Source organism: Crocuta crocuta, unplaced genomic scaffold (assembly GCF_008692635.1).
Source record: "Crocuta crocuta isolate KB4526 unplaced genomic scaffold, BGI_CrCroc_1.0 scaffold409, whole genome shotgun sequence".
Lineage (NCBI taxonomy): Eukaryota > Metazoa > Chordata > Mammalia > Carnivora > Hyaenidae > Crocuta > Crocuta crocuta.
In genome coordinates this window covers 3,184,924-3,211,165 of record NW_027528006.1, presented here as the reverse complement: position 1 = coordinate 3,211,165, position 26,242 = coordinate 3,184,924, and positions in this window count along the sequence as shown.

Below are 26,242 nucleotides of genomic sequence, written 5' to 3'. Positions count from 1 at the left end.
TTTCTGAGGGGGAGAGAGAGAGAGAGAGCATGAGTAGAGGAGGGGCAGAGAGAGAGGAAGACACAGAATTTTAAGAACGCTCTAGGCTCTGAGCTGTCAGCACAGAGCCCCATGCGGGCTCAGACTCACAAACCATGAGATCATGACCTGAGCCAAAGTCAGATGCTTAACCGACTGGGGCACCCAGGCGCCCCTTTAATGTTTTTATTTTTGAGAGAGAGGGAGAGAGAGAGAGAACGGGTGAAGGGCCAGAGATAGGGAGACAGAGGGTCCGAAGCAGGCTCTGCACTGACAGCAGAGAGCCCGATGTGAGGCTTGAACTCACAAACTGCAAATCATGACCTGAGCTGAAGTCAGATGCTTAACTGAGCCATCCAGGCACCCTGCATTTCGCATGATTTTAAATTATTAATATGTAAAGGGGAAGAACATATGAAGGACTCATTTAGTTGAGTATGCTTTTAAAAGGTATAGCCTATCCAAATGTCATTCATTTGTTCATTTATTTATTAATTTATATAACCAATGTTGCAAGTGCTATGCTAGATTCTAAACAACAAAACAGTAAACTCCCTCCTTCAGAGGGCTCACAGCATATCTAAACTTTACCATTGATTGAGGGGGTGTTCTCTATATAGAGAAATTTTAGGTAGGGAAATTNGATAAACCACATGGAAAGAGCCTAAGTGTCCATCAACAGATGAATGGATCAAAAAGTTAACTTTCTTAAAGTAGCCACTGTTTTCCAGGCATTCTGCTGTGTGCTTTTCTCCAGTTAGGTCGTTATTCTCAATGTTTTGATGAAATGGATATTATTATTCCCATTTTACAGATGAAGACTTGCAATACAGCTGCAAAGTAACAGAATCAAAACCTCTGCCCCTGGGTCTCCAACTCCAAAACCCATGTGGTATATATTTTTTCTCTGTCAGGCTGCCTCTATTTAGATATTTAGAAGTACAGATTTCACCCCCCCCAACTATTATAAAACTGGAATGTATAGAAAAGCATAAATATAAAAACAGAAATTGGCCATTTCTGACATTCTCAAAGTGTACTGCCCAGTATGGTAACCTGAAATGAGTTGTGTTATAAATGCAAAATACACACCAAATTTCATGGACTTAGTATGAAAACATATAAAATATTCCACTAATAATTTTTTATACTGATTATACATTGACATGGTAATATTTGAATGTATTTGGTTGAAGTATGTTATTAAAATTAATTTCATTTGTTTCTTTTTGCTATTTTAACGTGGATGTTATAAAATTAAAAATCACATGTGTGGCTTGTACTATATTTTGGACAGCCCTGGTCTATAGGATATATGCCAAGTCTTTTTCCTATGAATTTATATAAATTAAAAATTGTGATTGTTTTTATACTCACTGTTTTAAATTTATTTATTCGTTTATTTTGTTAAATGTTTATTTTTGAGAGAGAGAATGTGCATGCATGTGTGTGGGAGGGGCAGAGAGCAAAAGACACAGAATCTGAAACAGGCTTTGGGCTCTCGGCTGTCATCATAGAGCTCAGTGTGGGGCTTGAACCTATGAACCACGAGATGATGACCTGAGCTGAAGTCAGATGCTTAACTGACTGAGTCACCCAGGTACCCCTATAGTCATTGTTTTATAATCTGCTTTTTCTTTCAATAGAATATTAAGAATGTTTTCTAATGCTGTTAAGTGTTTGCATATCATTTTAAACTACTAAATTGTGTTCTATGACATTGACTGTAACAGATTTATTTAACAAATTCCTTCTTTTTGGACATCAAGGTCATTTTCAGTATTAATTCCACAATGAATATTATTGTATATAACTCTTTATCTGCATCTCAGTCTACTTATTAAGGAAAGTTCCTAGAAATAGAATTACTCTAGAGGTTTTAAACATGTATAAGGCTTTGGTAATTATTGCCCAGCTGCTCTACAGAAAAGCTGTGCCATTTTATACTCCCAATACCAATGTTTAAGAGTGCTCAGTTATGAGGACATTTGCAAATGATATATCTGATAAATGATTAATATCCAAAACATATAAAGAACGTACACAACTCAACACCAAAAAATCGAATAACCCAATTAAAAAATGGGCAGAAGACATGAACATATATTTTTTCAAAGAAGAGATACAGATGGCTAACAGATACATGAAGACATGCTCCACATCACTCATTGTCAGGGAAGTGCAAATCAAAACCACAGTGAGATATCACCTCATACCTGTCAGAATGGTTAAAATCAAAACACAAGAAACAACAGATGTTGGAGAGGATGTGGAGAAAAAGGAGCCCTCATGCATTGTTGGTGGGAATGCAAATTGGCACAGCTACTATGGAAAGCAGTATGGAGATTCCTCAAAAAAATAGAAATAGAACTGCCCTTTGATCCAATACTGACATTACTGGGTATTTACTCAAAGAATGTGAAAACACAAATTCGAAGGGGTATATGTACCCCTATGTTTATTGCATCATTATTTACAATAACCAAATTATGGAAGTAGTCCAAGTATCCATCAATTGATGAATGGACAAAGAAGAAGTTGTATGTATACACAATGGAGTATTACTTAGCCATGAAAAAGAATGAAATCTTGCCATTTGGAATAAGATGAATGGATGTAAAGAGTATAATGCTAATTGAAATAAGTCAGTCATCAGAGAAAGACAAATTACCATGATTTCACTCATATGTGGAATTTAAGAAACAAAACAAACGAAGAAAAAAAAAGAGACAAACTAAAAAGAGCCCCTCCTCTCCCAAATTCCACAACCCAGACCCTTATAGAGAATAAACTGATGGTTACCAGAGGGGAGGTGGATAAAATAGGTGTTGGGAATTGAGAGTAAGTATACTTATCATGATGAACACTGAGTAATATATAGAATTGTTGAATCACTATATTATACACATGAAACTAATATAGCACTGTTAACTATACTGGAATAAAAACCAGAGCACTCCTTTCTCTCAGTGGTGTACTTCATTTTTCTAAGGGATTTCACTTAGCTTTGGAGAAACAGAATGCAACATGATTTCTTTGAAAAACAAAGGACTTGTCTTTGGAGATAATTTGCATTTTCCGAGAATCTTTGAGTCTACATGAGGTTTAGTGACTCAGAATGATTGTGTTGCTTAACATTGTTCTTGAGCTGCATCTTCTAAGTGAATAATGAGTTAACTGTATAGTTTTTAGGAGAACAACGAAATATAATTCCATAAAAAGGGTTTCATTTGATGGTCACTAAAAAGTATTTAAAATGACCATTTTTCAGAGATGTGTTTTGGTTTCAAGCAACTGCTTTCTTTTCTTTTTGTGTCAGGTCCATTCAGTGGTTAAGTTTTTTTCTCTGTACTTCAGTGGAAAAATGTCAGAAAAATCTCCTTCTGTTACGTGCAAAATAAACAGAACTCCACTGGAGTTCATGGGCCGCCTGACTGGTATTTACACCAATGGGTTTATTGAATAGCGGAACATGCTGTTTCTGTCATATCAAACTTGGGTCAATCTGATAAATAGGCCTAACAGCTCTGCTTGTTTCAGTGACTCTGAGTTACTTTAGTCCACATTTCTCTTTCTTATAGTCAAGACCAGAAGATACATTGCAGGTGTGATTTGGCTTTCCTGGCCTCTTCTCCCTGTTGGTTTGCCTGGAGTTCAGGCTTCCAGCTTGACTATTGTGAGCCTCACTGGCAAACACCACGTGCTAGTGGTGGTCCATCTGAACTCAATCATCACAGGACAGGAAGAGCAAGTGTGTGCCATGCATTATTCTTGTTGGCTTTATTTCAAGTTCGGCTGCCTTTATCAGTGTTTCTGTTTATCTATCTGGGACACTTGGAATTAAAACTGTTCTCTTAAGGTAGGGTTATGGGAAAAGGGACACTCTTTCTAAAACAAAATGCCAGTGACAAAAGGGATAGTCACTGGTTGTGTGCATGTGTGTGTGCACGCACGCGCGTGTGTTTATGATTCCAACCAACTTATAATGGACTCAACTGGTTTGGGGTTTCCTAATGATTTTGTTGTGACCAGATGAGATGGACAAATATTTTAAAATACACTTTACCCAGAATTAAAGTCTGTGATAGTAAACTTTAATGGGGAACCGAAAACCACATGTAAAGGAAATGTTTATTTCTTTAAGTCCTAACCACTGGCTGAATATCTAGCAAACAAAATAAGGCCGTCATATTTGTTGCTTACCTAATTTGTGGCCCTTTATATAGTCTTGCGACTTATTTCTCTTCAGAATTAATTCTGTTTATCTGGCTATGATTTTTCTCTATGTGCTTTCCTTTCAAATATAATCTGATAACCAAAATTTAGGAGAGAAAAATGTGTACCATGTCTCCTTAGCTATTAACATAGGAAAAACTAATTGAGGTCATGCATAGGATAAAATTGGTGTTTATGCAGTAAAGAGCAAAGGGATGGTAGAGTCTAATTAGTGAGTAAGAAAACTTTCCATATGCTAGTGGGAGAGAGCTCTTGTCGGTGATGTTGCAAGACTCTTACGATGTCAGAGCCTCTTATTTTCCCCTTTTACCTATAGTTGTTAACCTATTATTTCTCCAGTCCAGTCTTAGGATGTAGCACTTTCCTGGGATGATGACCACTGAGAACGTCTAGCCACAGGAGCCAGTAATACTGGCAAAATCCATAAACACACTAATTCTGATATCCATTAAGAGTTTTTGTTTAGTATATATGTGGTAGAGAATGGTGAAAACACCTTTAACAAAGATGGCCAATAAATTTATACTAGCTATGCAGAATTAGTTTTAACAGAAACAGAAAAAGTGTGACACCTTGAATTCTTAAATGGGTACAATGAATAGAGTTAAGTGTTTTTATATTAATTAGTAAAATAGAGCAAAACGCCAAGAAACACTGGAAGATAAGTACAGTACATTAGTAAGGGTGAGGAAGATGTAGAATTTCTTCCTATTTTTATGAAGGTACTCTAACAACAAATGAATTTTGTGTCATTGATTTGTTTATTATATATCTGTAAGATTTTCAGATGCAGTTTATAACTTTTGTGATTCTGTCATAAAAGGGTTAACAGGGGGATTTTAAAGTGGGGATATGATTTTTTTTTCTGTCTAACAAATGTAGCTCAGGTAAGTTTTTGGTCCAGTGACCAGAACCTGCTTTCTAGAAATCAATGGTTTCTCTTCGCTTATTTTTGTGATCAGTAGTGACTTGTCAATTAAATCAATATTAAGTAAGTGCCAAATAGCCATTTATTCAGATATACCTCAAAAAAAGTGTGTAAACATCTACCACGTGTTTAACATTCTTTATTTCAGTGAGGGATGCAGTTAGAAACAAATTGTTTCATACCCTCAGGGAATTTACAGTCTTTCAGAGAGAGAAGACATTACAACAATTGAATAATCCTGTGAGAGAGCAGTGGGCGAGTTAATGAGTAGCCTGAACAGGGAAGAAAGAGAAACTGCTATTGGTTGGGCTAGTCAGAAAAACAAGTTGGAAACAAAGTCATGATATTCATGAGCAGCTCTGCATGATTTCCATATCATCTATGAGTATTTTGGTTCTAGAATTCCTCTACTGCAACTGATGGGGAAATTGAGACCCAAAGAACAGAAGAAGCTTGCCTGAGGTGCAGTCAGGCAGTGGCCGACATGGGGTGGAATCCAGTTACCCAGACCACTGGCCCAAGGTGCTTTCTTTTATTTTCTTCTAAAAGTTTTTTTATTTTTAGGGAGAGAGAGAAAGAGAGAAAGAAAGAAAGAGAGAGAGAGAGAGGGAGAGAGAGAATCCCAGACAGCTCCACGCTGTCAGCACAGTGCCCGACATGGGTCTCAAACTCAGGAACCATGAGATCATGACCTGAGCCAAAACCAAGAGTCTGATGCTTAACGGATGGAGTCACTCAGGTGCCCCCACAGTGCTTTCTGCGGGAGCAGTTTAAGGATGGGCTAGTGGACGAGCACTGACCTTTGTAGTTGTCACTCCTTCTTTCAGATTTTCAAAATTTTAAGTTTGAAGTTTGTATTTCTGATTTATTGTTCAGAAAAACTGCTGCAGTGTTTACTGTGTTTACTGTGGAAAGATGTGATCATATATGTGTCATTGAGACCTCTTAAAAGCATAAAGTTGGATGAAAATGAAATGGCAGCACTAATGCTTCAGTGAAGCACTTACCCTTTTCCTCTCTTATGCACACCTCCCTGATCCCTTCTTAGTCTGTTGTTTCAGACACTGGGCATCACCCTGAAAATGACTAATGAGGTTGGCTGCACAGACACAATTCCTGTCGAAACTGGCTAGATCCTGTATTTCCCTATGAAACCCTCAAACCCCTTCCTCCGGACGGGCTTGTGGTTTTTGAAGGCTGCACCTGCTGCGCCCTCTTTTTCCCTGCAAGGCAATAAAGCGATTGTTTCTCTTTATCCCCAACTCTGTCTTCACATAATATTTTGGCCCTGAAGCACAGAGGTTGGTGTTTGACAACACAGTTTTGCTGTCCTATGAAAGTGATTTTCATGCAAGGTAGCATGAACCTATAACCTAGAGTAGGGATATGTAAAACAAAATGTTTTTGGGTTTGTCATCCCCCACTTTCATCCTTTACCTCTGATGGCTCTAATGACCTCCATTTCCCCCTCCATAAAGAAATCTTTAAATAGCTCTCATACATGTGCCTGTATTATTATTATTATTACTATTTTTTTTTTCCTGACAAAGCCTACCAGGGAAGCACTGTTTGAAATGTTCAGTACAGCTCCCAATCTCAGGCTTTATCTTTGAAATTTTGCACACTGAGTTAAAATATTGCTACATTTGTGGCCTGGGATCGTCCCTGCTAATTCCATATGAAACAAGAGTGCCAAAGAACTCTTAGAACTCCCCTTGTGAATTTGCTTGGTGAGCAGTTCTGGACTTGGCGGTTTAATCTCTCCATCAGGATCAACGTGATCCTGTGTTAAAGCCAAGGTCAAGTGGGATAAGCAGTTGAACTTTCTCCTTTGTCTTGTGTGGCTCCTTGAAACATGTAACCTTTCTAGGCTTGGTTTTGCTTTGGAGGGGAATCTGAAGTCCAAGCAGATGTTTCTTCTTTTGAAAGCCCCTTTCCATTTTATTAGGCATGGTGTCAAAGAAGCAGTTGGGGGTAGATTAGGTTGGAGGTGGAAGGTCAGTGTTTTTTTTTGTTTTTTTGTTTTTCGTTAATATTGCAAAATAAGAGGTTTTTGTGTTTTATTTATTTTTATTTTCTGCCAATTGGGCCACTGAGAGTAAGTTGTTGATTCTGAAGATGTAGATTTCCTTCATGGGCCAGCAATGGCCATGGAGTCAAGGTAACAGAAGAAGAGACTGGGCTGCGGCCAAATGATCCCCTTTAGTTGGCAGAAAATAAACCCCTTAAGCTGAGCTGTCACCTTTTAAGGCTTTTTCCTCCAATACAGTCAGTGTAAATGACTCCCTTCTTCCACATAATGCTCTAATTTCTTTTTGTTACTAGTAGTGTGTGAATACAATGGTAGCTAAGCTGCTCTTTTCCTTCTGATACAGTCCTATGTTTTCTTAAATGAACCACCATGCACGCATTATCTTTAATTACAAGTGACATTTATGCTCAACTTTATGGCCCCTGTCATTTCACGTGGTTCACTAACAAGTTCCTTAAAATAAGTGTCCTTTCATAATGTCAAGTGGTTGGCCTTCTGCTTCAGGATAGCTTGTGGGACAACCTACCCACTGGTGGTGGTATTTGATGCCAGAATACCATTCACTCAGTTCTGCCTTTTTCTACCTGGAGGTAGCGGTAAACTTCAGCTCATATTTTCTGTAAAGCCTATGGGATAGTGGCAAATCATTCTCTGGCTAATGTCATGGGCACAGAATAATTCAAAAATAAATAAAACCCACAAAGAATGGAGGGCACATACAAAGGTTCTAGAATTTTATGGTTGGGAAGAGATCCTTAAAGGAAATTGTGAATGGTTTCTGGGTACCATGGCCAAGAATCACTGCCACATTTGTGGAAACAATACGTATGCCTGAATTCTTCTGTAAATCATTTTTTCCTTGTTTTACCCTTGTCTAGTAGCAAAAATTAGCTTTCCATCCTTTTGTCATTAACTGGTGTGCACTGCCAACTTTTTGACTGAGTAGATGTTATAATGTAGATACCAGATAAAAGATGGGTTTTTAATCCTCATTGCACATAAGAAATACTGTTGTCTGGGTCCCTATTCCTGGGCTTCTGATTGAATTGGTCTTGTGCTGAGGGAGGAGGGGTGGCATTGATTTCTTTTTTTTTTTTTAATGTTTATTTAGTATTGAGAGAGAGAGAGAGAGAGAGAGAGAGAGAGAATCTCAAACAGGCTCCGTGCTGAACAGCCTGATGCAGGACTTCTGATATCATTACCTGAGCCCAGCTCAGGAGTCAGAGGTTTAACCAGCTGAGCCACCCAGGTGCCCTGGCATTGATTTCTTTCTTAAACGTTCTCAAATTATTCTGATGGGCCCCAGCTGACAACCATGGTAGACAGAGACCCTGGAAGCTACCACCTAGATTAGGACATTTTGATTGGCAAAGATAGATTCTTCTTTCAGGAGAAAAAAAAGAAAGAAAACAATAATATCTTGGGGCCCCTGGGTGGCTCAGTTGGTTAAGTGTCCAACTTTGGCTCAGGTCATGATCCTGCAGTTCGTGAGTTCCAGCCCCGCGTCGGGCTCTGTGCTGACAGATCAGAGCCTGGAGCCTGCTTCAGATTCTGTCTGTCTGTCTGTCTGTCTCTCTCACTCTGTCTCTCTCTGCCCCTTCCCCGCTCATGCACTCCTTCAAAAATAAATAAATGGTTAAAAAAGATATTTAAGAAAACAATCATTTCTTTTTCACTATATATTCAACTGCATAGTTACATATTGAAAAACTTCTGATGAAACTAAAATTAAGCCTTGTTTAATCTTCATGAACAAAAAGTTCATATAGTGATCTAGATGACTGTTTTCATTGAGAGTTTGCTTCTTGGGCCAGGATTGCAAATTATGATGTGTTTGTAGAGAATTTTTATAAATATGAACAAATAAATTCCCTTTTTTGCCTAACCTAATTTGAGCTGCTTCTGTCCCTTATGATCAAAAGATCTCTGCTCAAATGTGGGACAGACAAAATATTATAGCAACTATTACACTTAGTTGCTTATTTCTTAGTCAGGACCTCAGAGATTCCTGACACTGCATTTTTCTTTTGTTTGAGTGTTTTATGCTTTTTAAGAGTTTTTGAGTTGAGCGTGTAAATGTTTCCTGCTGTCATTTGGAATCATATATTTCTAGCTGGATTGTAAGCTCCTTGAAGGTGATTTAATATCTTTTGATTTTTTTTTTTTTATACTTTGCAATGTATAGCATAGTACTTGGTCCAAAGTAAGCACTTAAATACTTCTCGGTTGAGTTTTCAGACCCAGGAAGAAGAGCATTAAATAGCCATGTAATAGAAGTTGCAGAATTAGCTCAGCACCTATTTGTTGAATGTGACCTTCATAAGACTGAGGAGAATTAAAAAGAAAAAAAAGAACTATCCTGAAATCTTTTTTTTTTTCGAAGTAGTGTGGACTTTTTTTTTTAAATGTTTTACTTATTTCTAGGAGAGAGAGAGAGACAGCGTGAGCAGGGGAGGGTCAGAGAGAGAGGGAGTCACAGACTGAAACAGGCTCCAGGCTCTGAGCTGGCAGTCAGCACAGAGCCCGACGCGGGGCTCGAACCCACGAACCGCGAGATCATGACCTAAGCGAAAGTCGGACGCTTAACCGACTAAGCCACCCAGGCGCCCCTCCTGAAATCTTATTATAGATCTAAGTACTGACAGATAAAAAGATCCAGAATGAAGGAAGGAGCTGAATAAGATGCTGAGGAAGTATAGGAAGTTCTGATAGTTTCTTATTAGTGAGTTTTAGGTGCAGACTTTACAGTCTTTGGTTGACTGTGAGCTACGGCAGTGCCACCCGGTGCCAAAAGCATGGGTTCTGGACTCAGAAACACTCAGGGGTCAGATCCTACCTCTGCCCTTCATTAGCAAAGTGATCTTGAATAAATTATTTATTGTGTTTCAGAGTTCATTTTATAATTAGGAATTGTAATGCAGCTCATTACACTTATGTAGAGATAACATGGTGAAGAGGAAAGAGTGTGGGGATTAGCATCCAGTGCCCTGGGTTCAAATCCCAAATTACTTCTTGTTGCCTGTTCTGTTATCTGCCAAATATGGGTCATAACTTTCTGTTGGTCTACCTCTCAGGGCTGCTATGGGCAATCATGGCAAAGCCAATGAGAAATCGTAAAGGGCTGTCTTAATGTAATTATAAAAACAGCGAGAACATTCCTATTCTTCTAACTTGAAAAGTCTGTAAAGAGAGAGGTTGGGGCCTATTTTGCTGTGGTCCAGTGATGGTAAGCACACCATTGTGGATGCAGTAGAGTAGGTACCATTCAATGTAGTCCGTCCTTATCCTGGGATTAGCCCTGGGAATAAACATGAAGCTCAAAAGTATCTTTGGCTGCATAGACTTAGAGATGATAAAAACATCTAAAAAGAACATTATGATCTCATAAATGACATCGAAATTCTCACTTGGGCATTGTGATCCAGCAAGTTATTCCTTTATTTGAAGGTAATTACCTGTCTTGTGGCTGACATGTTTATAAAGTAAACCCAAAGTATTTAGTTTCCATTTGTTTTTGTTTAGGTTGGTTTTTCCTTTGTCTTGCTCTGGGTCTAAAGAAAGCCTGCACATAATAGGAATGGCATGGAGCGATTTTCAAAAATGTGGCCAGAGGAGCTAGAGCTGAACTACCACCGCAGAAATAAACAGGATCTACTTTTATGACCTGACTTTAACAGCAGTGGGGACCACAGAAGGCCTCCCATCTGCTACAGGCATTACTGCCCTTTGTCCTGTGTTCCTCATTTATTCTCCCACCTATGGTACCTGTTGCCATGTCTGCTTCCAAAGCCAGGAATGTTTACTTTTCTCCCAGTGTGCAGGTTTGGATACACTTTCTTTCTGGAAATGTATCAAAGTCAGTCTCTAGCCTGCGTCTAGAGTGCAGAAGAGTTTAGTCATAGTTTGGTCCAACTTCTGAACAATGATATTAAACCTCTGATTTCTGAAATGTTTACGTTAGCTCTGGCCATGCTATTTACTGCAATTGTTGACACTAACACTGGTCCAGATGAGAGAACAAGATCAGCAACTGAGATTGTTTTGTGTTATAAGTTCTACTTGCAGATGTCCTCAAACTAATGAAAGCCAGAGTGTATTTCTTTCTTTGATCACATGATCAGAAAGCCAAGGTTGTTGGGACATTCAGAGAGCTTTACTTTCCAAAGTTAACAAGTTATTGTGGGAAAGTAATGTGAGGCCTCCTTAGACATTTTCTGATAGGTTTAAGAGGTAACTTGCTTTCTTGGGTATGTTTCAGAGACCCGTCAAAGCCTTGTATGTGGAAAGGAGTATGTATTGTATTTTAGTAGTGTCTGTTCTGCTATTACTTTTTAAACTGCAAGGGTATGAATTGTTTTTGGTATGTAAAACAAGCATTGAATTCAAGTAGTTTTCAATCAGCTAAAAAGCTGGTTTATTTTCTCAATAATTTTGGCTCTGTGGACCTGGGTTTGGAGCATACACTGCCTGGTCTTAGAAATATGCATAGAAAGAACCTCGCTTCATTTTTCCTTTTGTTTTCATTTGTTTAATATTATACTAATGGACAAGTTGGGCCAACTAAAGAGACAGAAAAAAGAGGCAAGTTAAGAGAAGGGTGATTTTAATTAACCAACTCCTTTTAAAGCTGCTGAAATCTGACTCTTGGATTGGCAGTGCTTTACCATTAGAACCAGATAGACCTGAAAAATCTTGAACTTTTCTTTCACTTAAATTTTTCACAAAGTAATTTCTTTAGGAAGAAAGGAGTGATCTTTTAGATTTTCTGCATTGCCCTGGATAGAGAGGTATAGTTTTCAATCTTACTTGAAGAAAAATAGATACAGTTTTAAGTCATTCCTTGAAGATATTGGTGGGCTGCATAGGCTTTATTCCATGATAGAAAACATTAATACAATGGGAACTCCTACAACAAAAGCAATTTTCAACTTGCACATCATGGAGGCTGCAGGCCTTGCAGTAGGAAGATAATGCAGCAAAGGGATTTGGACAGCAGCTTGAAGTTTGCTGTAATAGCATTTGAAATGCTACTTTCTCAGGATTTTGTTCTAATCTACTAAGCTTGGATCTTTGAACATTTGAAGCCTGAGAAAGCCTGCTTGATTTCTTTTTATTACCGTAGTAATATTAAAGAATATACAGATAGTCTTTTGTTTAGAACCCTATTTGATATAAATTAAATTGATATAAATTTACACATTAAATGTGTAAAGCTTTTTCTCAAAAACATGCTGCTATTGTATTTTAACTTTGAACATGTGTGAGTTTCTCTAAGCCATATAATATAGTAAGGATGCAGAAAAATGTGTATGCACCTGCCCTGTCAATGAGGCTACTGTCTTCTAAGCTAAATGAATTCCTTTAGGAATAACTTTATTAATAATGGTGAGAGCAGAAAAATAGCCAACATTTTTCTGAATACTTATTACATGAAAGGAAGGTGCTATGCACTTTACATGCAGCAGAGAGTGGCTCGTTTTCTCCCATCCTGTTTCCTCTCTTTCCTGGCAATTCAACGAGTCCATTTTCATGCTCATTTGTAAGTAGATGTGGCCATGTGGATTATTTCTTGCCAATGGAATAGTAGTGATGTGTAGACTTCTAGGTCTAGCCCATAAAATCCTCCCACATATGATGCTCTGTGCCCTTTCCTTTTCTGCTGGCTCGTGGTTCCAATGTTCCTGATTGAAGTAGAGCCCCCTGACAATCAAGAAAACCCATTGAGGATTGCATGTGTGTGAGAAATAAATTTTTGTATTGTTGAAGTTGTTATAATTCGGTCACTGATTTGTTGTAGCAGCTAGCATTACTTTAATGCACATGTATTTAATTCTTTGCTTTTTGAGATAGAAATACTATTTTACCCCTTTTAAGGATAAGGAAACTGGCTGATAAAGAATTAAAAAAAATCATGCCTAAGTGAACAGTTCCTAAATGGTAGAGCTGGGACCTCATCCGAGTTCCATTTGTAGATGACTCTTTCTCTTAATATAGTTAGCAGTAAGAGGTATGTTTCAAATCTTACAGTTTACACAGCTCAACCCTTTAGTACTGAAAAAATGTTGTTTGCGTACTAGGCTCTCAATACATTCCAGTATTCACCAGCCTTTGTCTTTGGTGTGTAGTTGCACTCAGCAAAATTTTTGTGGTTATAATTGGGAATTGCTTTTCAAAGAAAACTGAGATTTATTTAAGTTATATAGCTCTAATATTGTAGATTTAAAAGAAGAGTTAAAAATCATATCACTAGTGGGGCACCTGGCTCAGTTGGTGGAGTAAGTGACTCTTGATCTTGGGGTCATGGGTTCGAGTCCCATGTTGTGTGTAGAGATTACTTAAAAAAATTGGGGTACCTGGGTGACTTACTTGGTTAAGCATCTGACTCTTGCTTTGGGTTCAGGTCATGATCTCGCGATCATGAGATCAAGCCCTGCACTGGGCTCCATCTGCTTGAGATTCTTTCTCTCTCTTTGTCCCTTTCCTGCTTGCTTACTCTCTTTCTCTCCCTAAAAAAATATATAGATATAAAAAGAAAAAGCTGTGTCACTAGAGTGTCACTATATATGAGGATGTACAATCAATAGTATCAAATAACACAAATCTATAGTGTACTTTCTCAGATCACTTTTTTTAGTTTAAATTGATTATTTAAAACATTAACAGAAACTATTTTTGTTACTTTTTGATATTTTACTCAAGTTATTTTCACTGAACTATTTCATGGTTTTGATGATAGGAAATCTTCATAGTCATTTTAAATCTGAGGTCTGTGTTTTTAGATCCCTGTGTCTCATTGTCATTCAAGAGACTGTGGGCTTTACCACATCTATCAAGGGATAGCACTGTAACTGCATCATGTTGTTTGGATCATTGGAAAATCTGTTTTGAACTGTTGCCATAATGTATGCACAATCAAGTCAACAAGCACACTAAATGCATCACAGGATAACACGTCCTTAAATGTAGAGATTTACATGCTTATTAAAAAAGAAAAAGAAGATGGAAGAACCAATTCTTGATACATGCCTAAAGAGAAAAAGCCTACTGGTTAGTAGAAAACTTGAATGTCAATTAGATTTAAGGAGAACATTCTCAGAGGTCCACAACAAGTAGTGAAGTACACGAAGGCATTGAGGAAGCTCCCAATTTGTGTAACAAAATGCTTGGAATACCAGAGGAAATACACTTTTGCTATTGTTTTATAAAATAACATATTTATTCATGGTTAATAACTAAGTATAACATTCCATGCTAAGGACCAAAGTCCTTCCTTTTCTTATTGAACATTGGCATGGGTTTCCATAATAAAAAATGAAAAAACCTTGCTTCTCAATAACAGAATGATGAGTTTGTCTCACTAAAAAGTGTGTTGTTTGGCAGTTTTCTCTTTATCTTGCTAAGGGATCCCTGCTAATTCTCAGCATTACCTGTTACTCTTGACCTCAAGACTCTAGGAGTAGAGCCTAGTTTATGAGCCAAACTTCCTAGAGGAACACCAGGTCCTACACTTTTTGCATATAAAGTTCTATTTAGTCCTGGCAACGCAAGGCTTTCTGGTTCAAAGAGAAGAGTCTTATAAGACTTCTTGGACACCAAATAACTCTTACAAAACAACATTTTGATGAATTAAGTGTAAATGAATCAGAAACATATGGATTAAATTTCCTTTGAAATCTGCATGCCTTTTCTGAATTAAGGGGGAAAGCATTTGGCAAAATGTATTTTGCTGAACCCAAAACACTAGAATAAAGCTCAAAGTTTTCCTGGACCCCCAAATTATGCTGGAGTCTCTTTTCTTTTAAAATTAATTCATGTTTATGTTTAATACTGTTTATTTTTTATATTTGAAAATGGCTTTATTCTGACCTCTAATTTCTTCCCTGGATTGGTGTTTCCCTTTGTTCTTGATAAAAGCCCTGGTGCTCAGAGGGATGCATCCAACTTTATGTTCATGTTATCATCTAAATTTTGGTGGAAGAAATGCATTCTGCTTCCCTGAATGTAACTGTGCAATCTTAATTTTTACATCTTATTCAAACTTCAAAGTATTGTGTGAGCCGTCTAGAATTTCCCCCCATGCTGTGGTCACTTGGAAAAGGGATGAAACCGAAGGACTTTTGAAGATGTGGAAGAAAGAGACACAAGGTCACAGTTTGGTAGAGGTAACCATAGCAACACCCAGTGAGGAAGCTTGTTGTGTGGTAAGGGCGATGCTGTTCCTGCTCTGCTGCTGTAAGGCGTACGTCTGCTTGCTCCTTTTCCACTTTCCTCATTAAGTCATGGTGATCGAAGAGGAAATGAACGCAGTTGGCCCTTACTAAATTTTAGTATCCTTTTTTCTTTGACTTTATTTACCTCTTTGGGTGACCCTATGTTAAGAGATACAGTAGATGCTTACTGAACTTGCTCTGCTCTGTGCATTGGCAGTTAAGATTCTCCTTTCCTTTTACCTGAGGATTCTCGATAAGGAACACAAGCCTCCTGACCTCTCCAGTCTGCTCCAGATGTTTTTTCTTTACTTCACTCAACTATATGCAAACAAGTCTTCTTCATCTCACTTAAACGAAACTTTCTCCCTTCAGGGTCTTTGCACACGCTGTTGTCTGAGTTTGGAATACTCCTCTACTTTCTATCTGCCAGTCACACCCGTGGCTAATCCGATTCAGCTTTCAAGTCACAGTTCAGACATCACCACTCCAGAGAGGACTTTTGTGAATAGTCTATCTCCAGTAAGTTCCTTTTTCTTCTAAAGTTATTTTTTTGCTTTGAAGTATTTAAAATCACAATTTGTAATTATTCCACGTTTATATTTCTTCCAAAAAGGTAAGGACTGTATTTGCCTTGTGTATGATTTTTTATTTCAATGTCTAGCAAAGTAACTGGCATTGAATTAAGTGTCGAATGAGTGACATGCAATTTCTGTAGCAAACTTGTTACAGAAATTGGACAGTAGATAGAATGGGTTGAAGGGGTTTGCTGGGACATTACTAGTTTATGTGTGTTGTTCTGGTTTAATGATTAGTGACCTAATGTCTCTTTCACTTTGGATTTGGATTATGAATTACATGGTCACTCTGGTTATCTAGTATTTTGAATTTTCTTAGCTTCTTTTATGTAAATGCAGTGTCCCCTGTAGTTATATGGGATGGTGCTTTGGTTGGATATATCTTAGGAGAGCATATGACTGTGTCCATCTGTGATCTGGAAGGCACTTATACTCCCTATAGAGAAAAAAAATATTGGCTCATCCTATGCAGCTGAGATGACAGATGGATTTAAAAAAGGCAGTGAAGTTTCTGAGCTAACATACAGCAATGATCTCAAGTAGACTTTAAAAAACATTTTAAAGGTTTTTATTTATTTTTGAGAGAGAGAGATAGAGAGACAGAAGGAGGGACAGAGAGAGAGAGAGACAGAGAGAGAGAGAGAGAGAGAGAGATACAGAATTCAAAGCAGGCTCCAGGCTCTGAGCTGTCAGCAGAGTGTGACGCAGGGCTCAAACTCACGAACTGTGAGATCTGACCTGAGCCAAAGTCAGATGCTTAACTGACTGAGCCACCAAGGTGCCCCTCAAGTAGACTTTTGATGTGAATATAAGAATAGATAAATTGGGGTTGATAAGTCATCATTATATGCACCATCTTAGCTGCTGAGGTTGCAAAGGTATATAGGGCTTCCTTTCAACCATTGAGAAGCTGATAATCTTCTTCGGGAAAAGAAACATACATGAAAATGTTAAATAGACTATGTGTACAATGTACAGAGAAAATGTGCTGTAGGATCTTAGTAGTTAGATCCAGAATGTTTGGTGGCCAGGGAAAGGTGTGTGGTGAAGTAGTAAGAAATTAGGCTGATAAGGTTGGGCCACATTATGAATAACCTTCTTTGAGAGGTATAACTGGAGCATAGTAGGAATGGAGAGGATGGGAAGTAGCCTGTAAGGTATCTGTCTATCATTTGAATAACCCAGAAGTAATTTAACTTAAAAAATATGACAGTTGGAGATAGCTGTTCCTTCTTTGAAAATTCCTGATGCCAGTACTTGTAAAATTTTGGAAATTATTAATCTCAACACTTTTCCAAACCTTTTCAAGGATGAAGCAAATTAGAATCAGCTAACCATTTAAATGTCTAATTCATTTTCATGTGAGTCTTCTATTTTATAGATGTGTAATTGCAGGATAAGTTTTAAGAGACTGTTTATTTTTTCTCAAGGGCCATATCTAGAATTTGGTAAACTGCCACTTGGTTAGTATTTCCCAAAGCATGTTCCTTAGGCCATTACTTCTGTGGGATGTTATGGTTGTAAGGAGAAAGAGGGGTTCATAGTCCAATTATTTTAGGAAGCACTGAGTAAACAAAGTTGAATGGATTTCTCTTTTGGAAGAATTCTCAGTAAGTTTAATATGTTAATTTACCTTGTAATTTTAAGAATAGGATTCAAATGCTGAGTTTCTAGCACTTTAAAAAAATAAGACATAATAACAAAATAATCCTAATTCCAGGGCACCTGGGTGGCTCAGTCGGTAAAATGTCCAACTTTGGCTCAGGTCATGATTTCACAGTTCATGTGTTCAAGCCCTGCATCAGACTCTGTGCTGACAGCTCAGTGCCTGGAGCCTGCTTCAGATTTTGTGTCTCCTTCTCTCTCTGCTCCTCCCTCACTCACACTCTATCTCAAAAATAAACATTAAAACAAAATCTAAAAAATAAATAAATTAAAAAAATCCTAGTTCCTCTCTGTCATTCCTGCATCATTATTGTCATTCATTTCACTTATATATAAGCATATATAAATAAGCATACCTTTATAAGCGTGCATAAAATAGACACATAAGTATGTATAATCAAATATATTGTTAGTATTATTACTTTGAAGAAACTGTTTTCTGTTAGATTATTAAGAATAAGAAAAATAAAAGGTTTTAATTTATCTAGACTTAGTCTTCCTTTGATGTTCCACCTTTATGTGGAACTTGATATACATAACTTCTTTATTCTCACTAAAGAACTTCTTTTAATATTTCTTGTGAGTCAAGTCTACTGGCAACAAATTTCCTCAATTTTGTTTGTATGAAGAAGTTTTTATTTCTCCTTCACTTTTGAACGATAATTTTGCCGGGTACCGAATTCTAGGTTAGTGGCTTTTTTTCCCTTAACCCTTAAATATCTCACTCTGTTTTTGCTTGCATGGTCGAAGGAGAAGTCAGATGTGATTCTTTGTTCCTCTATAAGTAACGTGTTTCTTTCCTCTGTCTTCTTTCAGAAATTTTTCCTTATCTTTGATTTTTTTGTGGTATAAAAATGATATGTCTAGGTATAGTATTTTTTGGTTTGTTTTTGTTTTGCATTTGTCCTGCTTGATGTTCTCTGAATTTCCTGGGTTTGTGGTTTGATTTCTAACATTAATTTGGGGGAAATTCTTAGTCACTATTGCTTCAAATATTTCTTCTTTTCCTTTCTTCTTCTCCTCCTGGTATTCCCATTACATCTTTGTTACACATTTTGTAGTCATCCCACAGTCTTGGAATATTTTGTGTTTTTTTAAAAATGTTTTATTTATTTCTGAGAGAGAGAGAGAGAGAGAGAGGCAGCGTGAGCAGGGGAGGGTCAGAGAAAGAGGGAGACACAGAATCTGAAACAGGCTCCAGGCTCTGAGCTAGCTGTCTGCACAGAGCCCGACAAGGGGCTTGAACTCACCAACTGTGAGATCGTGACCTGAGCCGAAGCCAGACGCTTAACTGACTGAGCCACCCAGGCGCCCCTGAATATTTTGTGTTTTTAAGGTGTTTTTTTTGGCCCTTGTTCTCTTTGCTTTTTTGTTTTCAAGGATTCTATTGATATATCCTTCAGCTTAATGATTCTTTTTTCAGCTGTGACCAGTCTACTATTGAGCTCTTCAAAGGAATTCTTCATTTTGGCTTTAGTGTTTTTTTAATTCTGGCATTTCTTTTTGGTTGTTAGAATTTCCATCTCTCTGCTTACATTGCCTAGTTTTTCTTGCATGCTTGTCTACTTTATCCATTGGAGCCCTTAGCATATTAATGATAGTTGTTTTAAATTCCCAGTCTGTAATTACAAGCTGTGTCTGGTGCTGATGCTTGTTCTCTCTTTTCAAATTCTGTTTTTGCCTTGTGGTATGCCTTGTGATTTTTTTCCTTACAGCCAAACATGAAGTAAATAGGTCTTTAATAATGTAGTGGTGAATTGTGGGGGGGAAGGAAAACATTCTGTACTCCTATGATTAGGTCTCAGTCTTTTATTCTATGCTTCTAGACTGTGAACTTCACAAGCGTTTCTCAGAGTTTTTTTTTTTTTTTCCTCCCTTGGGTGAGACAGGATGGAAGAGTGGGCTGTATTGGACATTTTCCTTCTCCCATGTGGAAAGGTAAAGAATGTTGGGGTTGGGTATTTCCCTTCACCCAGGTCAGTTAGGCTCTGATAATACCCATGCTGTGGTTAATCTGGGCTCTGGTTAACCAGTTTCTCCTGTGAGCCGGCCTTATTAAGAACAGAAGGCTCTCATGTATTTCAAAATGGCCTCTTCTCCCCTTCCCTGATGGAAGAACAAGGGGATTTTTCTCTGATCTTTACTGTGGGGATTTGATTGAGCTCCTGGAGGTAAATATCACAATACTGTGGGTGCCTCCCTATGACTGGATCTCCCTGGAGTTTTTAATGCTCAGAGTTGCTCATCCTGAGCTACCAGCAATTTGTTGGTTACAGTTAGGATTTTCCTTTCCTGACTCTGGTTGCCATGGAGGTTGCTGCTTGTAGAGTTCTGCTCAGGTAAGTTGTGACTCTCTGTATATGCCTCTTTGTCTCTCCAATTTTGGGGACAGTTGGTTTGTTCTGTGTCTTTCCCTCTCTTATGGATCTAAGAAAAGTTGATTTTTTTTCAGTCTGTTCAGCTCTTATTTGTTGTTAGGACAGAGTGGTGACTTCTAGGCTCTTTACATGCAGAACATTTGTAGTACATTTTGAAAGATAGGAACTTGTTTTTTAAAACAGTAAGAAAATAGGAAGCAGATCCTGAGGTGAAGTTGGGAGTGTGAAAGATTTATCAGTAACACCTGTGAAAGGAAAGGGGGCAAAAGTGAGCCTGTGCAATGGCAGCTCTCAGAATGAAACAGATTTGATGAAGTCTCTCTCACCCCTGTGAGAACTGGGGTTCAAGGACTGCCCACTAGAGGAGTCCTCAGTTGGACAGTCATGGCTAGACCCTTGTACCAGAGTCTTGTTCAGTCATTGGTGAGTGCCATACTGAGAATGGTGTGACCTTCTAGAAGTTTTATAATTTTAATTTTAACTTTTGCATCTAGTCTTTGACCCATTTTGAGTTAGCCTTTGTTATGGTGTGGGGTAAGGGTTGAGGTACTTTATTTTGCATATGGATTTTGAGTTGTTCCAATATCATTTGTTAACAAATTCATATATGTAGCCATTGACCTTGCTATTTGTTATGTTTTTTTTTTAAATGTTTTTATTTATTTCCGAGAGAGACAGACAGCATGAGCAGGGGAGGGTCAGAGAGAGAGGGAGACACAGAATTCAAAGCAGGCTGCAGGCCCTGAAGTAACTGTCAGCACAGAACCTGACACAGGGCTCAACCCACGATGAGCTGTGAGGTCATGACCTGAGCCGAAGTTGGACGCTTAACCAGCTGAGCCACCCAGGCGCCCCAACCATTTGTTATGTTGATTGCAACCCTGGCTTCTGTGGTTAAGTACCATCACCTAGTCTCCCTTGCATTAGAGTCCCAGTATCTTCATTGGTATAGATGAGTCGAATTCTGTTATGCCATCTCCTGTCATCAGCTCTGATCTGCAGAAGACAGTCACTATGAACTTAATAATGATGGTGCTTCTCTCATCAGCACATTACTGATGACTTTGATGAATGGTGTGCCCTCTGGGTCTTCTCATGGCCTAGAATCCTTGGCTGGGTTGTCAGGCCTTACATAATATAGCTGTGCCAGTGCGCTGGGCTCTGTAAGCCTTTTACTCCTTTGCTATACCATCCGCTATGGTAATTCAGGCAGTTCAGCCTTCCTTGGCATGAGACCTCATTTTCTCCAGGCTACGTGGAGCAAACCTAGTGGCTGATTTATACCTTCTCCAAGGGCCCTCTCCAGAGCAGTAATTCTATGTCCTAAGACTTCTACATCAGTTAATACTCCATAAATCCAGGCCTATGGTGCAGTCTCCTTGGTTAAGCATCCTCAAAATCAAGTCATTAGATGTTCTCCTTCCTTGTTAATATGTGTTGGCTGATTCTTGCATGTCTTTTTGGATATAGACCCTGTTTCTGAGGCCTAGCATTGCCTGGATATATTATTGCTGCAAACCAATCCTGTTTATTGGGGTGACCTGGTGTAAGAGGTGAGGGCAGATCCTGAGTGGGGGCTCTTGTTGCTTTGCAGAGCAGGGAGTTCTGCCGATTATTTTTACATGAAAAAGTGCTAAATCTTAATAGGGAGGTCTAGCTCACCTTTGCAGTTTCTCGATTTAAGAGTAGTCTCGAGAAATTATCTTCACAGGCTTCCATTTCATGGGAACCTGTCTGGGCCTCACGTTTTCCCAGCTGGGGTCCTAAGCTTGGCATAACCTAGCTCAGCTGAGTATTCAGTCTTTTTGGAAACTTGGAGACTCTTCCTGTTAAATTCCGAGTTTGCTCCTTAGCTTTTCCTATTCTCCCACTTCAGGGAAAAAAGAAATAAAGGCCTTTTTGTAAACTACCAAAGAAGCCCTATGGCCTTTCTATTTTGTTTTCAATTGTTTAACTGTCTTCACATTGTCATAACGCCTTACAGGGGTCAGTGTAATTTAATAATTATCAGGTACTTTCATTGACCTTGTATGCATTGTCCCTCTATGCTTTTCAGACTCCTGATTCCTATCACAGTGGCTGGAGTGCCCTCTTCCACAGGCACACATTACCAAGGTTTACCTATTGGCAGCATGCTTTGAGAAGGGACTGCCTGTGCCATACATACCACCTGGAATGGTTCCTTATTGCCAGCCAGACATTAAATTATCCAGTCCCAATACCTCATTTTACTGCCTGATTTCTTGGGCCATGACTTGTCCACTGTGTTGCTTGGATTCTCTGATGAAAAGATGGTGAGCCTGAGTTGGGATGCAAAAGGCTTACTGGAGGTTAACACTGTGAAAGGAAAAAGGGAGAAAATAGGATCAGGCGGTGAGTCGGAGGTAGGGTTGTAATACAGAACGGAACAGTCTCTCAGCCCAATGGGAAACCTGAAGCAAAGATTGCTGGTTTTGGAGCAGTCTTGCATTGCGTATTATGTGGCTGGGCTCTTTACCATGGTCTTGCTCAATCAATGGCTGATGACACCTTGAGAAAGGCATGACCTGGGTGCAAAAACTGAGGCAGACATGAAGGAGTTGACACCCCCTAGGCTGGCAATTAGCTGCACTCTTTGGCACTGGATAGAGTCCTTCTTGAAAGGGAGTGCATGTGGTACATCTCCATGTCTCCAACAGGATGTGGTGTTGGTCTAGTTTTTTATGGGACACTTTCATCTTGGATTTAAGAAACTCTAATTCCATTAATTCTGCTAATTATAATGACAGTAAAACAATTTTGTAATAGAAAAGCATACTTATTGATGAGTATTAGCAGAATCTAGTAATATTCAAATAAGTGTACAAGTTTAGGTATAACTAGATACTTTATACCTACACTACCTACACTAAACTTCCATTTCCTACTTAAATTTCATACCTGAAATAAAATTGTCTGACTTTATCCCCCAACTTTGGAAATATAATAAGTGAAGATTTCTAGATTTATTCATAACTTCTGAAGACAACCCCCCCGTTCCCCACTCCTCAAGTAGATGTTTAACAGGTGCTTTTTTACTTAGCTCTGTTTCTCCCTTCCTTAAACTAGGCAAATTTTCTAGATTGTATGCTGTTCTTTCTTCTTTTCCTATTCTCTCTGGAAATTGCTCGGTATTGATCGTGGGGTTTTGATCATATTCCATGGTAGCTCAGCAGGGATATCTCAGAGGGGAGTGTAGGAAGATAGGAATTGCCTCTCCCTCTATCTAGGAGTTTGCTGGGGGACTTCTCCAAACAAGTCGTTCTTTCAGTAGACACTTTGCCTCCCTGGCTTCCCTCACCCCTTTTAATGAAGATAGCTTATTACATGCTAATTAATATTTAAGATATAATTTATTTAATAGAATGTTAAGGTTATGCATTTTTTTTACACATAGTTTTAAAGCAATTGTAACCTTTCTGGAAAGAAAGCATTTAAAAGAAACTTAGCATTTTGATTTTGGGATTTGTTTTATTAAAAACGATAATTGCCAAACCTTCGAATTGACGACATATGGAAAAGTGCTGCATAAGGAAATAGGGAGCAATTCTGAATTTGGGCAATGCTTAGAAAGAAAAATGAAAATAAGTATGAGTTATAACATTTGTTTTTCTCTTAGCACATGGATGTTTTCCAAGACAATAAAAATAATGACTTTATAGCCAAAGGCAGAATTTGATACCAAGCTAAGAATCCTAAATATGGACAGAAATTTGGAAATAGGATTTGGAAATATTAAGACAACTGGATGGAGTGATGCTATGTGTGTGAGATAATTTCTATCTTTAAAACCTGCATTTAGAGCTTCTTATCAGAGGGTATTACAGCATTGGGTTGTGTCTGTCTAACTACTATACCCTTTTGATTGTTTTCAATCAACATTCATGTCAAAACAGTTATTTTCCCACTTTTAAATTGCTTTTAAAATGATTGGAGGGGTGCCTGGGTGGCTCAGTTAGTTAAGCATCTGACTTGATTTTGGCTCAGGTCATGATCTCATGGTTTGTGGGGTCAAGCCCTGAGTCAGTCTCTGCACTGACAGTGTAGAGCCTGCTTGGGATTCTCTCTGCCCCTCCCCCATCATTCGTTTTCTCTCTCTCTCTCTCTCTCTCTCTCGTCTCAAAATAAATAAAACTTAAAAAATGATTGGACATAAAATTGGTTAAATTTCATACAATCCTACTGCAAAAGGTGGTATATATCTCCTTGTCTCATAGCTAAGGAAAATTAAAAAAAACACAAAAAACAAAACCAGATTAAGTTTTTCTATTTATCTGAATAACCACACTGTGTTTTAGAACTCTCATTACATTTTCATTATTTTTTTCTAATTCTTATTCAACAACTTCTGTTGCAAATGTGGTTTTTAATTACTCAATATAATTTTAAGTCTAAGATGAAAATTATTAACTAGTGATGGCTTGCTAGAGAAATACACATTTAACTTAGGTTTAAAAAAAGCCTCTATTTGACCTATTTAGAATTCTTGTAAAAATCAAAGCTATGTAAATTCTAATTCTTGCCTCAACTCTAATCTTTACATAATTGTTAATATGATACATTGAAAATGTATTTTAATTGCCTATTCTATTCCATAAGTATTGACCTTTAGATACATAAAACATGATTTACTTTTCCCACACTTAGAGAGTGATCTAATTATGGAATTCTATCTACTAGACCTTAGGGAAAGGGGAAAAGCTAGGAGAGGTTTTGGGGAATTCACATTTTTCATTGTCACCGGAGTTTTTTATTTATCAAAGGAAACTCATGCTCTTCTTCATATCCTAACAATTACCTTAATGCTGGATTTCTTAAAGCAGTTATGGAGACTGGTGTCTTCTGAAGTTATTGTGAGAACACATAATCTCCTAGGATATGAAGAAATGTGACTAAGCATTTAGCATTGCTGCCGTCTTTTCAGAAAGTTGATATATGCCATGGTAACTTTTATTTTCTAAAGAGCCCTTGATTAATATTTGATAAATGAATGGATTATTAGTGACCAGTTTCTTTCTCCATATTTTTCTGCAACTTAAAGACAAAACATAGGTGACTCTTTTCCAAACACCTCTGGCCTATAGACACAAGATGATTTGTGTTAATTTTCTTATTGTTTTATTAAAAGGAAATGCAGTGTTTTCTGCAGGGTAGTGGAAGCTTCTTTTTGTTAGCACTTTCTCTGTTGTTTTCTTGTTAGGATCTGTGAGGCACTTCATGAATCTTAGCTTGTTAGTAAGCCACAGACCAAGGAGATGTAGATCTTCTTTGAGGCTATGTTTAAAACTTTACATGGGTGGTAAGAGTAGTTCTGATGCCCAGTTTATAGCTGAACTTTGGTGAATCATAAAACTTCTAGCTTTTCACCCTTGGTGGCCAAGGGCTCCCTTAATTATATATGTGATAGTTCTATTTGGGGCTACTAAGATTCTAGGAGAACTGATAGAATACATAAGAGAATAGAATAAATGGAGCTTAACCTGTTTTTATTTAAATGCTTCTATAATTTGGGGACGAAGCTTATTTTAAGTGTAAACCATCTTCAAAGAATCCTGTTTTAACAAGTCCGTTTTCAAAAATAGTGGAGGAGAGGGAGGGAGGCAAACCATGAGAGACTCTTGAATGCCAAGAACAAACCGAGGGCTGATGGAGGTGGAGGGGAAGGAAAGGGGGGGTAATGAGCATGGGGGAGGGCACTTGTGGGGATGAGCACTGGGTGTTCTATGGAAACCAATTTGACAACAAACTATTTTAAAAAAATAAAAAGTCTGTTTTCCTCATTAAGCACTTCATAATGGACAAGACTATCTGAAACAAAAAGATTGTTTTTAGTTTTTTGAAACAAGAAATTTAAATTTGTGGTGGTGCTGTTGCAAAGAGGCTTTTAGTGATTAAAGTGAAAGTTTTTTTTTTGTTTTTAAGAAACCAGCTTGTTTTTCAATAAAATACAAATATGATTTTTACACAAGTTATCACTATCCAATAAATCACAAGGATGATTCAACTTTATGTATTTATAAAGTGGTAACTGATATACTTTTACTCTAATCTTGGACATACAGGAAAATAGAAAATCAGGTTTTATAAGACCCTGTAATAAATGGAATTTTATTTTTATTTTTTGTTTATTTATTTCAATATTTGTTTATTTTGAGAGCATGCGTGCACGAGCGGGGGGGGGG